Source organism: Buteo buteo, chromosome 1 (assembly GCF_964188355.1).
Source record: "Buteo buteo chromosome 1, bButBut1.hap1.1, whole genome shotgun sequence".
NCBI lineage: Eukaryota > Metazoa > Chordata > Aves > Accipitriformes > Accipitridae > Buteo > Buteo buteo.
The window spans coordinates 53,025,926-53,039,212 of NC_134171.1; the positions used below are offsets into that span (position 1 = coordinate 53,025,926).

General features: G+C 38.2%; 1 protein-coding gene across 1 annotated transcript in view; it reads left to right on the forward strand.

Annotated features, from left to right (window-relative positions):
• Window positions 1-13,287, forward strand: part of GRID2 (glutamate ionotropic receptor delta type subunit 2) — a 737,675-nt gene that overhangs the window by 568,507 nt on the left and 155,881 nt on the right. The window lies entirely within an intron of this gene.

Here is a 13,287-nt window from a genome sequence, read left to right on the forward strand (position 1 = left end):
ATTATTATTTCTAAGTCACCTTTCTGAAGTCACCAACTGAAGAAAATTTTCTCTTCTCTTGGGAAGGAGCTTAACATACTTACTTTCATCAGCAATAGCATAAAGGCTGTGATTCTGGCATATCCATGGGTAGATCATACAGAGAGAGAATTCTTGGACATTTCTAACCCCTCAATAATTGGTTATACAGGAGAAACAGCCTGGTAGCTATCAGGCAGGCAACATGAACAAGGTGCAACTGAAACTCAGGGAAAAATGAGGACAAAATACTTGATTTTGGCTATATCTCTCATGATAGTTATGATTACAGTAAAAAGCTCTATTACATAGGTTACTAATGCGTAGTTCCTACCTCATATTGTTTACAGTCACATCAAGTGGGTGCTGTTGAAAATGGGAAGCAGCAAGCGATGAGGGCAAGTATGGTAGCTGTAGCGTGCTCAAGAAGGTAATTTGAGCCCAATTACTGATTTGTTAATATAATTTTAAGATAGACATTTCTCCCTTCTTAAAAGTAGTAGATCTTTTCAAATGGAAACATGATTTTAAAATTCATATTATCCCTTAAAATTAAATCCTAGAAACGCTGTAGTGATGAGCACAGTATAGCTACTTAGCTGGTTAAATAATCACTGCCATATATGCCACAATATGTTCTTAGAAGGTTCTTTGCAATTTTAAACTAAGAAAAATCTCAGTGGCTTAAAGTTCTTAGTTTCTTTACACAATTTCAGCATTGTGTATGCTAAACAGGATCTCTTGTGGGAATATAGTGTACTAGCAAATATAATTCCCATCCTTTGCAAGATAGATTTATATTGTGTTTTGTAGTTTTAATTACTAAAGATATATTGCTAATTTATTTTTGTGGCAAATTTCAGGGTCATTAAAGGAGTGATTTTCACTTGTAATAAAAATGTATTTTTCTGATTCAGCTATTCTAGAGAGGGCTTATTAGAAGTGTCAATTCGTCTTTTAAACTAATGGTTTACTGTTTTCCACAAGGATACTTTAAGCCTTCAGGTATTCTACTACATATAATTTGCCATTTAAGTGTTCATGATATGTAGATTGTTCTGACAAGCTTATTTACCATAATAAGGGCAAATACTTGCACTGTATGGAGCAATGACTTTGTAAAATCACTCACACTGTCAGCCATTCAGGTTCTCCAGAGCAATCTACTAAAAATGTTTTGTCTTAATGGGCAAAACTCAGCTTTTTCCTTCCCAAAATTCTTTAACCTTCCAGTTTTGTCCAACTGATGGTAAAGCAGAAAAGGTGATTTTTGTTTGTTTGTTTGTTAGCACTTTTCAGAGACTTCTTAGAAACTTTGTGTCTAATTGTCAGAGTAGGTTTTTATGCACCAGAGAGAGTCATAGCTTGCCTTTGTAATGCTATTTTATTGTGGTGCTTTTTAAAATTTTCAGTAGTAAATAATAGACATATAGAAATGTTTCACTTTTTTACAAAATGTTATACTACTCATCTGAGCCCTTCTTTAATAGGCAACCTTTTTTCCCACCCTTACTGCAGCATATGAAATTTATGCTCACTCATGCCTCTGTTTCTCTAATACAGAAGCACCCACTCCTGTATGTGGCTCTACTGAACTAGCTACTAACAAATCCTGCTAGGGTTTAGGTATTCTTCTGTGGAGAACTGATTAGTAGTGAATACAGTGGACACCAAACTTGCTTTAAACTGTGTATGTTGTGTAATGCACAAGTATAACATAAACATTTTAAACAGGTTTTGTACAGTCTGACACTCAGCTGTGATTGCTGTGCAACATCACCACCAGCTATCAGAATTACATTTTTCCTGGTGGTCAGATGATGATACCTCTGAAGTGTCATTGAGGTCATCCTCAGAAGGCCATAGAAGCACAGGTCTGGCTGTCTTAGGGACAGCCTTTCTGCTACATAATGAGGTAGCAGATGTCCTGTGGTATATAGAAAGGAAAGCAGCTGAATGTATTGTCTGTGCTGAAGATGAGTTTATAGTGCTGGTAGTTAGAGAGGAAATTGCTTTTGATCATTATCAGTATAACATTTGGTTATCAGTGTAGCAGTTCTGTCAGGGCCTCTAGCACAGAAATAATTTCAGTAACAGTTTATTAAGCTAAAAAGGCCTGTGCTTTGGAACTAAGGCTAGATCATCTGGAAGCAAAAATCTTAGAAAGGATAATCTGGACCCCATGGAGAGAGGGACTCCTGGTGTGAGATAGACCGTGACCTAGTTCTTCAAAGACTTCCCAGTGCTCGGTGCTCCCGGCCCCTGTGCTGCTCTTTAGGACTCTAGGTGAACACATCTGCTCCCACTGCAGTTGTATTTAGTGGGAAGAAGTTCCCTTTTGTAATCCAGGTTGTTGGCCACAACCATCTCCTCAAATTCACTCTTGACCTTTCTGTTCTTCACTGCTCCAAGCCTCGTGGTCCAAAAACAGCCTTCAGAAGAAGCTGTTGCTATTTCTCAGCTGTTGCTTGGTACTGATACTCTGCTTGGTCACTGCTGTGCTAAATTTTTTTATTTCTTCGCTGTCAGTTCTGATTCCTAAGAAAGCTGCTCTGTGCTGAGGGAGTGGAAAAAAACATCCCACAACCTTGTTATCCTTACTACCAAACTCTCAAAACTATATGATCCAGTAAATCACTTGTAATATCTGCTCCATAATGCACTGAAAACTGGTGACACTCTAGCCATACACCCTTTGAGTGTGGGTTATACTGGAATAATATTTTCTAACATATGAGTGACAAAATGCTGCTTTGATTTACTAGCCAGCATCAAGCTAGTAAGTCTGTGACATATTCAACTTAGCAAGCCTCTTTTTTTTTTCTGCCAACACTGAGAATAAATCCTGGATTTTAGGAATGGAGTATTGATCTATGTTTAAGCAAAGATTGTTTCAATCTCTGTATTTCCCATTTAAGCGTCACGGGAATCTGGAGAATCAACGGAAAGCAGTTTATCATCTAGTGCTATGCTTGCTGCATTGTCATGTTAGCTTCTCTGTAGTGAGAAACTTGAAGGCAATATTTGAGTAACAACTTGGTTTGGTTTTCCCCTTTTCACCAAAGGTCTCCATTCTTTAGGCACTCTCAGGAGTGCCTTCAGATATGCATATATAAAATGGAAATGAGTTAAACTGGCCTTTCATGTGAATTTCTCATGCTCCATCAGCATTTATTTTTTTTAATCTTTTTTTTTTTTTTTGTCATTGGCGTTGATGCTTTGTGAACAGCCCCTGTGCCTGGGAAGCATGTTGCACTGGCAGGGATGAATAGGAGAAGCTCTTATCAGATCTTTCTTTCTTTGTACTACATTTAAGAAGGAGCTGGCAAATTCTTCTGTGCTAAAAAACAGAGTGTAAGCTACTTTGATGTTGTGTAAGTTTGAACAGCTTCTAGACATGTACAAATATGCTTTAAGATACGTATATTATCTGTACTGAACAGTGGTGCATGTTCTCACACTACCTCCATACTAATTCCTTTGCCTCTCATGTTGATGATGAGAGGCTGAACCTGTCTGAGGAGACAGGGACCCACATTCTTTGGGATAAAAATAGTATCTTATCACATGTGCCTCTCTTTGAGTTTGCATCTGGTATTTGGAAGGAGTGTTTTCATGCCAGTATATCAGTGCCTTGAGTAAGGCAGGGATATATTTTTCTGTTTCTTATTCTCTGTTTCATGCTGAAGTTAAGAATTATGTAGCAATACCAAACATGCTAAGTGTAAGTATATATTTAAAAATTAGGGTGTCCTCTTTCAGAGGTTTTCAGAACATGTATTTCCATGGTATGTGCATCCTAGGAACATTTCCCACCCTTTACCCACGTGCTGTGAATGCAACTCTTCTGTTTCATGCATAAGGAAAACCACAGCAGCAGTACTGCTCAAGGAGCATTTAGTTGCTAAATAAATAATCTACTTTGGAGTAAGTAGTGGTGGAGTATTGCTTCACTTAAAGTCCTTTAGCCTGCCAAAGAAAAAGGGAGATTCCCATATGTTATACCTGAAAAAAAGTATGCTTCATAACATTGTGCTTCATATGAAAAGATAACCGCATGTAGAGTTCATTGATGCATTTTTGTGCAAGTGGTGGTGTAATAATTCTGCTTACACTTCAAAAATAGGGCTAAAGAGGTGCCACTGAGATTAGTCCAGATGTTTTGTAGCCTCACTGTGCCCCATGTGTACCTAAACACAGCATTCCTTGTCAACTTCCTTTAAAAGAAGTACAGATTTCTTTTGTACTACTGCTCTACTACTGCAGCTCCTGGGCTGGAACTAGACAGCAGCCTTTCTTTTTCTTCCCAGCTTGGAGACTGATGAAGCTAATACACAATTCTCTGTGTGGATTTACTTCTAGAACTGATTCCTGGACTGCTAATTCTGTGGTTATATTCAAGGGGAGATTTGCATTGCGGAAAAAAAACCAAGGTGCTTCTCAGCATGCCTGCTCGCAGAGCTGACTGCAATGCAGTGTGTGTGGATGTACCCAAGTACCTCAGCACTGGCAGCAGTCTGCTGCAGAAGCAGGGTGTTCGGCATACGCCAATTTATTCTACTCTGAAGGATTCACTTATGTGGTTTATTGGACTTGGTTTGTTCAAAGTCCTGCTCCGCAAACGCACTTCTCTCCAAGTGAAACAGTGCTGGGTTTGTTCTATGCTGTTACAGTTTTGATTTATTTCTGGAACGCTGCCCCCAGAATTTTTGAGCCCTGCAACAGTGCAAACGGTTTGTGTTGACGTTCCACTTTGTCAAATCCTTTCTGAAAAATCAAATCCCCAAAAAGCACCTTACTAAGCTGAAGGGAAAGCTGGGAGTCTATTGAAGAATACTCATATACTCCCAGGGAACTGATGAGAAGCTGAAATGTGCCACACATGTTTTCTTGCTACCTGTAGAGAGGTTCCATGCAACCCAGTGGAAAATGATATTTTCTCATTGTTTGTCACTGATCAGGTTTGACCAAAGGTTTTACTATGATACAAAAACCTTATATATTGTGATCTAATACAAGCTGGAGTAGTAACTTTAAATATTCTGCTCTTTGGTATCATAAAGATGCAGTGGTGTCCCAGCACAAAATGGACCAAATTCAATTATAAACCCTGATTTTTAAAGTATTTTTTTCCAGACCTTACATGATTTAGATAAAAGAGATCCTTTTAAACTCTTAATATGCTTAATGAGAAAGGAGACAAGGATTTGCAATTAAAAATCAAAGTGACTGTATTTACACACAAATCTGAACTTACTTGGTATTACCAATTTCTCTGGAATAATTCAGACATCAGTGAGCAAGCTTTCAGTGTAAAATAGAAGCGATATTAATGAGTTTTACTCTGGCAGTATGAAGAACTTTGATAGTCTAAAGAGGGGGTTGCCTTCTGAAGAAAAAAGAAAGTGTGTGTATGTGTGTTTTGGGGAAAGATTATTACTTTCTCTTTTTTTGGAGGAGGAAGAGTCTATTTATGTTATTTTAAGTTAATTTATTTACATCACCTGATAAACCACAACAAGGTGATAACACAGCCTCGAGACAGTAAAATATACTGTTAAAAAAAAATTCATAAAAGTAGATGTTAGACTTAATAACTGATATCTGTCTTCAGTGAAACTCCTTTTTTCCTTCCCAACTTCCTGTTGTTTGCAGTGTATTCTGGGTGATATATGGCCAAGTCAGGTCGAATCATAAAGTCTGAAAGGCAAGTTTGTTACTCATCTTGGGTGGTTACTGGCCTCCCTATAGCTGTTGACCAAAACTGCCAGCCACCAGCAACATGCTCTTGTCAGCTGTTACACTCTTACCTCAATTTTCAGCAAAAGGAGGACAAAACCTGCCTCCTCACAAAGGTCATTTTGGCATTTAAGCAATGCCAGAACATGCCAGTAGCCTGCATGCCTGTGCTTTCTCTGTGCTCTGGGTTGTGGTACAGAAGGAATGAAGAAGGACCGATACTTTCTCTGTGAATGCTTGCTGCCACACAACCCCTGGGCACCACCGGGATTCCCACGGGAGCTTTTCGTGCACAGTGATCCACAGTGAAGTCACCAAATGGCAAAGGGGTGATGTCTGTATTGGGTCAAAGAACAGGCTTTTCTGAGTATTTGACTTAATTGAAATATGGAGGCACTGGGAAAGAGACACCATCCGGCTCATTAATATCCTTGTCTGGGTCTTTTCTTCAGAGTTGTGTTAAGGATTTCAGGGGACAGGAGTGAAAAGAATATGAAAGGTGAAAGCAAGAGAAGCAGGGCCATACAGTAATGTATTTTGGCAAGTCCCATCTCCCTCACAACACAAGAGGAGAGGGAGGAGTTGAGGAAAAGTTTCCATAGAGGACTGTGTGAGAGAAAAGGCAATCCAAGGGCTAAGGAGAAAGGACCCAAAGTGATTTGAAAGATGAGTCAAAGCTGGATGAAGTGAGAAGTAAGGTCCCTTTACCAAACCAAACCCTAAACTAAAAGAGCAAGACAGGAAAAAGGCACAGGAAACAGCAGGGAAGATCAAGGGAAAGAAAAGCAAAGAGGAAAGAAAGTATGCTGAAAGTACACAGAGAAATGGCAAGAGGCATTGCAATGTAGGAGAAAGCAAGATAACCACAGGTTAGGGAACCACTGGGAGTACTGAATTCACAGACAGGACTAAAGAAGGAAAAAAGGGTGTTTTCCAAAGATAAAAGAGAAGACACTTAGAAGTGGGAAATGATAGATTAAAACCACCAAATTTCAAATGAAAGGGAAAGCAGTAATAGAGAAAGTAAGGTAGAGATGAAGGGGAAAAAAAGTGAGGGACCATTAAAATGACACCACTGACTTGGGGAGATGGTTCATTATCTTTGAGATGTGGTGATTTACTATACTTTCCAAAAATCATACCATTAGAGTTCATCTGGAAGCTTGGCCTAAGTGCTTAGCGTGAGCTTCATGAGTGGAACACACAGTGTGAGAGCAGCTATGCAGTCTATGGTTTTTTCCCATATATTCAACATTTGTCAGTGGTCTAAAACATCCGATTATAACTTCTGGCACCAATCTGGGTGCATGAGTCCTTGAGAAAATATTGAGTTGAGAGCTGGTAGGCAAACAAACAGCAGGTAACTTTCCATTAGCTTCTTTATTTCAATTCAATATGAAAAGGATATTTGGGCAGTCCCCAAAGCAAACATTTTATTAACTGTGTGCAGCATTATTCTGCCATATGCTTTGGCTTTGAGGAAGGAAATTCTTACTTGGGTTATTGCACTTGTGTCTATGATCAGTTAATAAAACAAATAGACCACCTTGACTGCTGCGATTATAATCCTTAAGCCACTGGATATAAAACTAAACTTGGGTATTCACATTCTCCTAACATAGCTTGAAAATAACAGAGTCCAGGGGCAGGTCATTCCTTCTTGTCCAGAGACAAATTAAAGCAATAAAACATACTGTACAAAATAATTAACCGAATGCACAGAACTATATAGGTTTCAGCACACAGAATGGAGGAGAAACAAGTGCTGCTATACATTATCCAATTTGTTGAACACAGTATTTTCTATTGATTTTAACAACTTATTATTTGCTGACTATTACCTAATCTCCAGTGAAGGGAGAAGTTAAACACAGAAAGCTTTCCTGCTAACCAATTGTATTAGGAAATTGGAAATTGCTTTGAAGAGCAAAACTAATCCTTGTTTCTTTAATCAAACCCAGGAGTACAAAGGCCCTTGGTTAACCCCTGGCCATCAGACGTTTTGCAGATTTGGTTGACCAACTGTTGGGTGCTGGCTAGGGAGCTGAACTGAAAGGACTCTTTAACCAGGTGACAGAGTGTCCGACTAAATTTTACATAACTGACAGTATCAGAATGACAACTGAAACATATCTTTTCTGGTGTTTCTTCTGTGAGACATAGTCTTTCATCTGCAGGATTTAGTCTCTGATTTCCCAGTCACTGTCAGATGCATTAAACAACAGCTGACAAAAGGCATCAGGAATACTCTGTGCAAAACTATTTCTATGTTGCCATGCTTGAATTTTGTCTAAACTGGTGTCCTAGCAAATTTTGTAAAAGCTGAATCCATGCATCACAAAAAAAACCCTTTTTCTTCTTCTTTTTTTTTTTTTTGTGTGTGTGTGTATCCCATTTTGAGTCTTCCTAGCACACCTGGGAGTTAGAATCTCCTAGCTGAGTGCTGTTCCATGACAGCTTCATGATGTTTTTTCCAGTTGTGTGAATTTATTATGCTTTGGAATCAAGAAGGGCATTGTTAATGCACTTTTCTTCTGTTGAAGTCCTATCCTAGAAAAAGTCAGTTCCTGAAGCAGGTTGGACCTGGATGAAAATTGAGAAGGGAGTTTCTGAAGAACATATGGGTACTGCAGGCGAGAAGGCTCATATTTCTGTGGGTGACTAGCTCTCTTATGAGCTGCTGATAGAGTGGTTCCTCAACAGTGCTCTGTGGCGGGCATTTCCACTGGAAATGTTTTGTCAAGCTGTCTGTAGTAAAACCAAGATCTTGTTCATTTTTTCGATTGGTTTTGTGGGGGTTTTTTTCTTCTTTTTTCTTTTTTCTATTTTCTTCTTTCTTTTTTTCTTTTTTCTTTTTTCTTTTTTCTTTTTTTCTTTTTTCTTTTTTCTTTTTTCTTTTTTCTTTTTTTCTTTTTTCTTTTTTCTTTTTTCTTTTTTTCTTTTTTCTTTTTTCTTTTTTTTCTAGTTCTTTTTTCTTTTCTTTTTCTTTAATTGCCAGGAAAATAAAGGAAAGAGGAGTGAAAGAAATCCTGGTGTCCTGATCGATTCCAGTTGCAGACGTAGTGGTGTTTTATCTTTCAGATTTCCCTTGCAGCTTCTCTAGAGTGTTTTCTGCTCTTGACTGTTTTGTAGTTTTTCTGTGATGCAGTCTGAGTTCAGAGGTGGTTGCACAGCAGTGCTGGATGAACTGGTTCCTTTATATTTTCTATATTAATTGGAGTAACAGAACACTATACACTCTCCTGTAGTGACAAGCACTTAAGTAATGCATTCATATCAGTATTCTGGTTTTATTTATTTTCTATGGTTGTCCTCAACTGCTATCACACCAGGCCAATGTATTTTTCTCAATTAATTGACAGTTTTAATCTGCATTTTACTCTGCCAGAAAAAAAGTGAAAGCTCTCAGGTATCCAGCAGAATTCACTGATTTCATAGGAAGTAGGGGAGAAAATCTGGCTGTAAGCTGTTGTAAAAGCATTATAGATTTTAGTGTTCCAAGTTCCTTATACATCAGTGTCTGGAAATTGCAGATATACATAGGATAGGTTTTGCCTGTTTTAATATTGGTATACAAATTACAGACCTTCCATAACGCATAGTTCACATAGGCAAAAATTTCTAATGAAGAAGGGAGATCAATTTTCGGCTCTGCCAGGAAAACATGAGAGAAAAAAACATTCTAATTATGATGATAAAGGGGATAACAAGCTGGGAGGTGGGATGATCAGTAAGAGATTGTAAATTTGATATAAAAGGAAGCAGAACATTGACAACTTTTCTATCTTCATCATTTTATAACTGAATGTAGCAAAGTGAATGCTGTCATTAGAATAAATAAAAGAAACTGCAACTGAAGTACCAAGCACTATAAATGACAAAATTCATATGGTATGAAGATGACAAGTACTGTGCTCAATAGAGAGTTTCTAGCCCCCATATTGTTCTACACAAATCAACCAGAATTAATGTGAGATTCTGTTATTGCCTGATCTGTTCTCTCATTTCAACTATCAGAGACAGAACAAAAGAAAAAGGAAGTAACTGCAGAAGCAACAAATGCATTGCAGAAGCAGTTAAGTGAGAGAGAGAGCTGAAGAGGTAGCTTCATACCACCACCATCTTGCTGTTTCAGCAAGTTACATTTGCTACTTGCTGCAATGACAAGCTCAAATTGTCATCAATAAATGTTGATTTGTTTTCACCTAATAACAGTAAGCAGCTCCCACTCAAAATCATTTTCAACTTTATTGACAAGGCACTGCACATTTGTCTTCGCCATGGCTGTGCTACATAAAGGTACAATTGAATTGAAAATTAAATGCACAGTAATTGAAAATAAAATCTGCCTTTTTGAAGGAGAATTAGTGCTATGCTAAATATCCAGGAGTCAGTTATGTCGTGGGGTTTTTTTCCTTAAAAGGTAGAATGGGTCAGGCTAAAAAGTTAATTATATAAATATGTGCACATTAATGTACATAATTAAAAATGGACTTTAACGTCAAAAGGATACAAAGGCTTTTCAATAACTTCCTAGGGTTTTGAATCTGTCAAAAGCAGTACGGTTTCTGTGGTAATTATGCTTCCAACACATTTGGATATGCTAAGTGGATCTAAGTTCTAATTAGTTTCTTTATGTGACTAAGAATGACAATCGTGGAATTAATTTAATGCACTTTTGTTCTCAATTCAGTGCTGTTTTCAATATTTTTAGTACAGAAAATGTAGACTATCAAATGTTTTTCTTTGTAGGATGGCAGTGGTTTATTGCATACAGTGTACAGTACACACACTTCAAATACATTCACTACATTTTACTGCATTGTTACAGGTAACACACATCAGAAAGTAGGTTATTCAGCTCAGAGTGTTGGAGGGCTTTGCCAGAGGAGTGATGGGGACCTGGAATGTGCCAGCAGTCCATCCATACTGCTGTGAACAGCTGGACATGCTGTGGAGGTATAGAAGAAGCAGAGATGGCTACTATAATCTCTTGTTGGTCTTTGTGATCAGATGGGAACATGAAGTGAGGAAAACAAGCAGTAATAGTTTGTGCTTTTATTTAGAAATAGCTATTGGACAGACAAGGAATTGGAAGAGATGATGCCTCATACTTTAGTTCCTCCTCATATCCTATTGCTACTTCCAATGATTTCTGCTGGAGTTCTGAATCCAGTAGATCCTTGATTTAGTTATTACTTGAGATTAAAAGTATGGACAGCATTACCCTTGCTCATTCCCTGACAATAGTATAACCTTAATTTCAAAGTAGCAAGAATTAGGACAGCTCTGAGCACTTCTGAAAATGGCAGAGAGAAATGACTACATTGTTTTAAGGCCATCTTCTATTGGGAAACATAGAATCATTTAGGTTGGAAAAAACCTTTAAGATCATCGAGTCAAATCTAACCTCTATATCATTGCAGAAAGGTTTGGGTTTTTTACTTTTTGAGGCACCCATTTCTTAAGGAGGCATCTTCCAAGAATTGATATGAATATATTGAAATTAAATCATTTAGAAGTTGCTCTAAAATAGCCTAGTGGGTGTAATGAAGAAAACAAATATTTCAAACGGTCCACTTATTAAATTGTTAAATGTGTGTACTCGGAGTTTGTTCCTTGTTTTCTGTCTCACTTTGAAAGATCTATGAAACACACATACAAGGGCTTTTCCCATGAAGGACTGAAAATAATGTTTTCTGTAAATTTGTGTTCAATCACAGTCAGCAAAGCTACTCCCATTCTTTCACAGACCCCTTCAGCTGGTTCAGGCACCCTGCCATTTCTGTGACTGTGTTAAAGTACAATAACTTTTTGCATGTTTTACAGTTAATATTTCTCATAGATTATAGGGCTGAATTCTCTGAGAGACAAGTCTTAGTAGAGGCCACTGGGCCCAGCTGTAACCTACTGACGTTAATCTTGATTTTGTCAGAGCATGACCTTTTGTGCCTTTAAATAGGGATATGAAAACCACCTGAGTTTAGAGGCTTGTTAGCTATCCAAGTCGGAAGTTGAGCATCCCTCTATAGATTTCAGGCACAGTCCATGGAGAAGGCAATTCAGAGCAAGAACTGGTATCTGCAGGTGCCAACACCTTTGTATAACAGGTTTACATAGGCAATTAGCTTACATGCCATAATTGAGACTCTACTCCAAAGTCCTCTGAAGTCCATCATTGAACTTCTGTTGGGTTTTGGATTTAACACTGGAAATTGCACAAGCCAGATGAATGTGGTAATGAATTACAAAAATGAAACCAGTAATGTTTATATGTGATGCTAAGGGATGAGTGGTTGGTTGGTCTGTTTCTCTGTACCCAAGAAAAGCATCTACCATGGTGTAAAAATGTACGCAAGTTATATTTTCAGAGAAGCTAAATTACAGGTCAATATCTACTAAATTCAGGTTGAAGGGCATTTAGTCCTAGAGAGATCCCTGGGAAAAAGCTTCTGTCCATAGAAGTCCAAGAAATATGATAACACCAATGCAAAGCATCTCACAGCTGAATTCCTTTTTCTGCATTATCTGTTGCAGTCCTTTCTCAATACTGTGATATGTCTATCCAATGGTCTTTTACTCAATCATCTTTAAAAGTAATTTTTAACCTGGCTAAAAATCACTGCTGTTTCATTGTCAATGAGTAGTATAAGCTTTAATTAAAACTAGTGTAATTCCTTTCATCAGAGTTCTGCTAGGAAAGATGGACTGGAGCAGACAGCGTGCTAAAATGATGGTAGCTATTATTTCCCCAGTTAGTGTGTCGTGGTTTAACCCCAGCCAGCAGCTAAGCACCATGCAGCTGCACACTCACTTCACCCTCACTCTTCCCCCCCCACTATTCCCCCCCGTGGGATGGGGGAGAGAATTGGGGGGAAAAAAGTAAAACTTGTGGGTTAAGGTAAGAACAGTTTAATAGGACAGAAAGGAAGAAACTAATAATGATAATAATAACGATAATAAAATGGCAATAATAATAATAATAATAAAAGAATTGGAATATACAAAACAAGTGATGCACAATGCAACTGCTCACACTCACTGACTAATGCCATCGGTTCCCAAGCAGCGATCGTCCCAGGCCGGCTCCCCCCAGTTTATATACTGGGCATGACATCACATAGTATGGAATACCTCTTTGGCCAGTTTGGGTCATTTGTCCTGGCTGTGTCCCCTCCCAACTTCTTGTGCCCCTCCAGCCTTCTTGCTGGCTGGGCATGAGAAGCTGGAAAATCCTTGACTTAGTCTAAACACCACTTAGCAACAACTGAAAACATCAGTCTGTTATCAACACTCTTCTCATACTGAATCCAAAACATAGCACTATGCCAGCTATTAGAAAGACAATTAACTCTATCCCAGCCAAAACCAGGACGTAGTGTATTACTGAAAGTAAGGTAGAAGTGTTGTTACAGCCATACTACTTTTAATATGTTTTTCATTAATATAAAAGTCCTCCCTGAGCTCTTCTAAAGCAAAACACGTACCCCCAAACTCTGGATGCTGTCATCCATTGCACACTGGTATTTA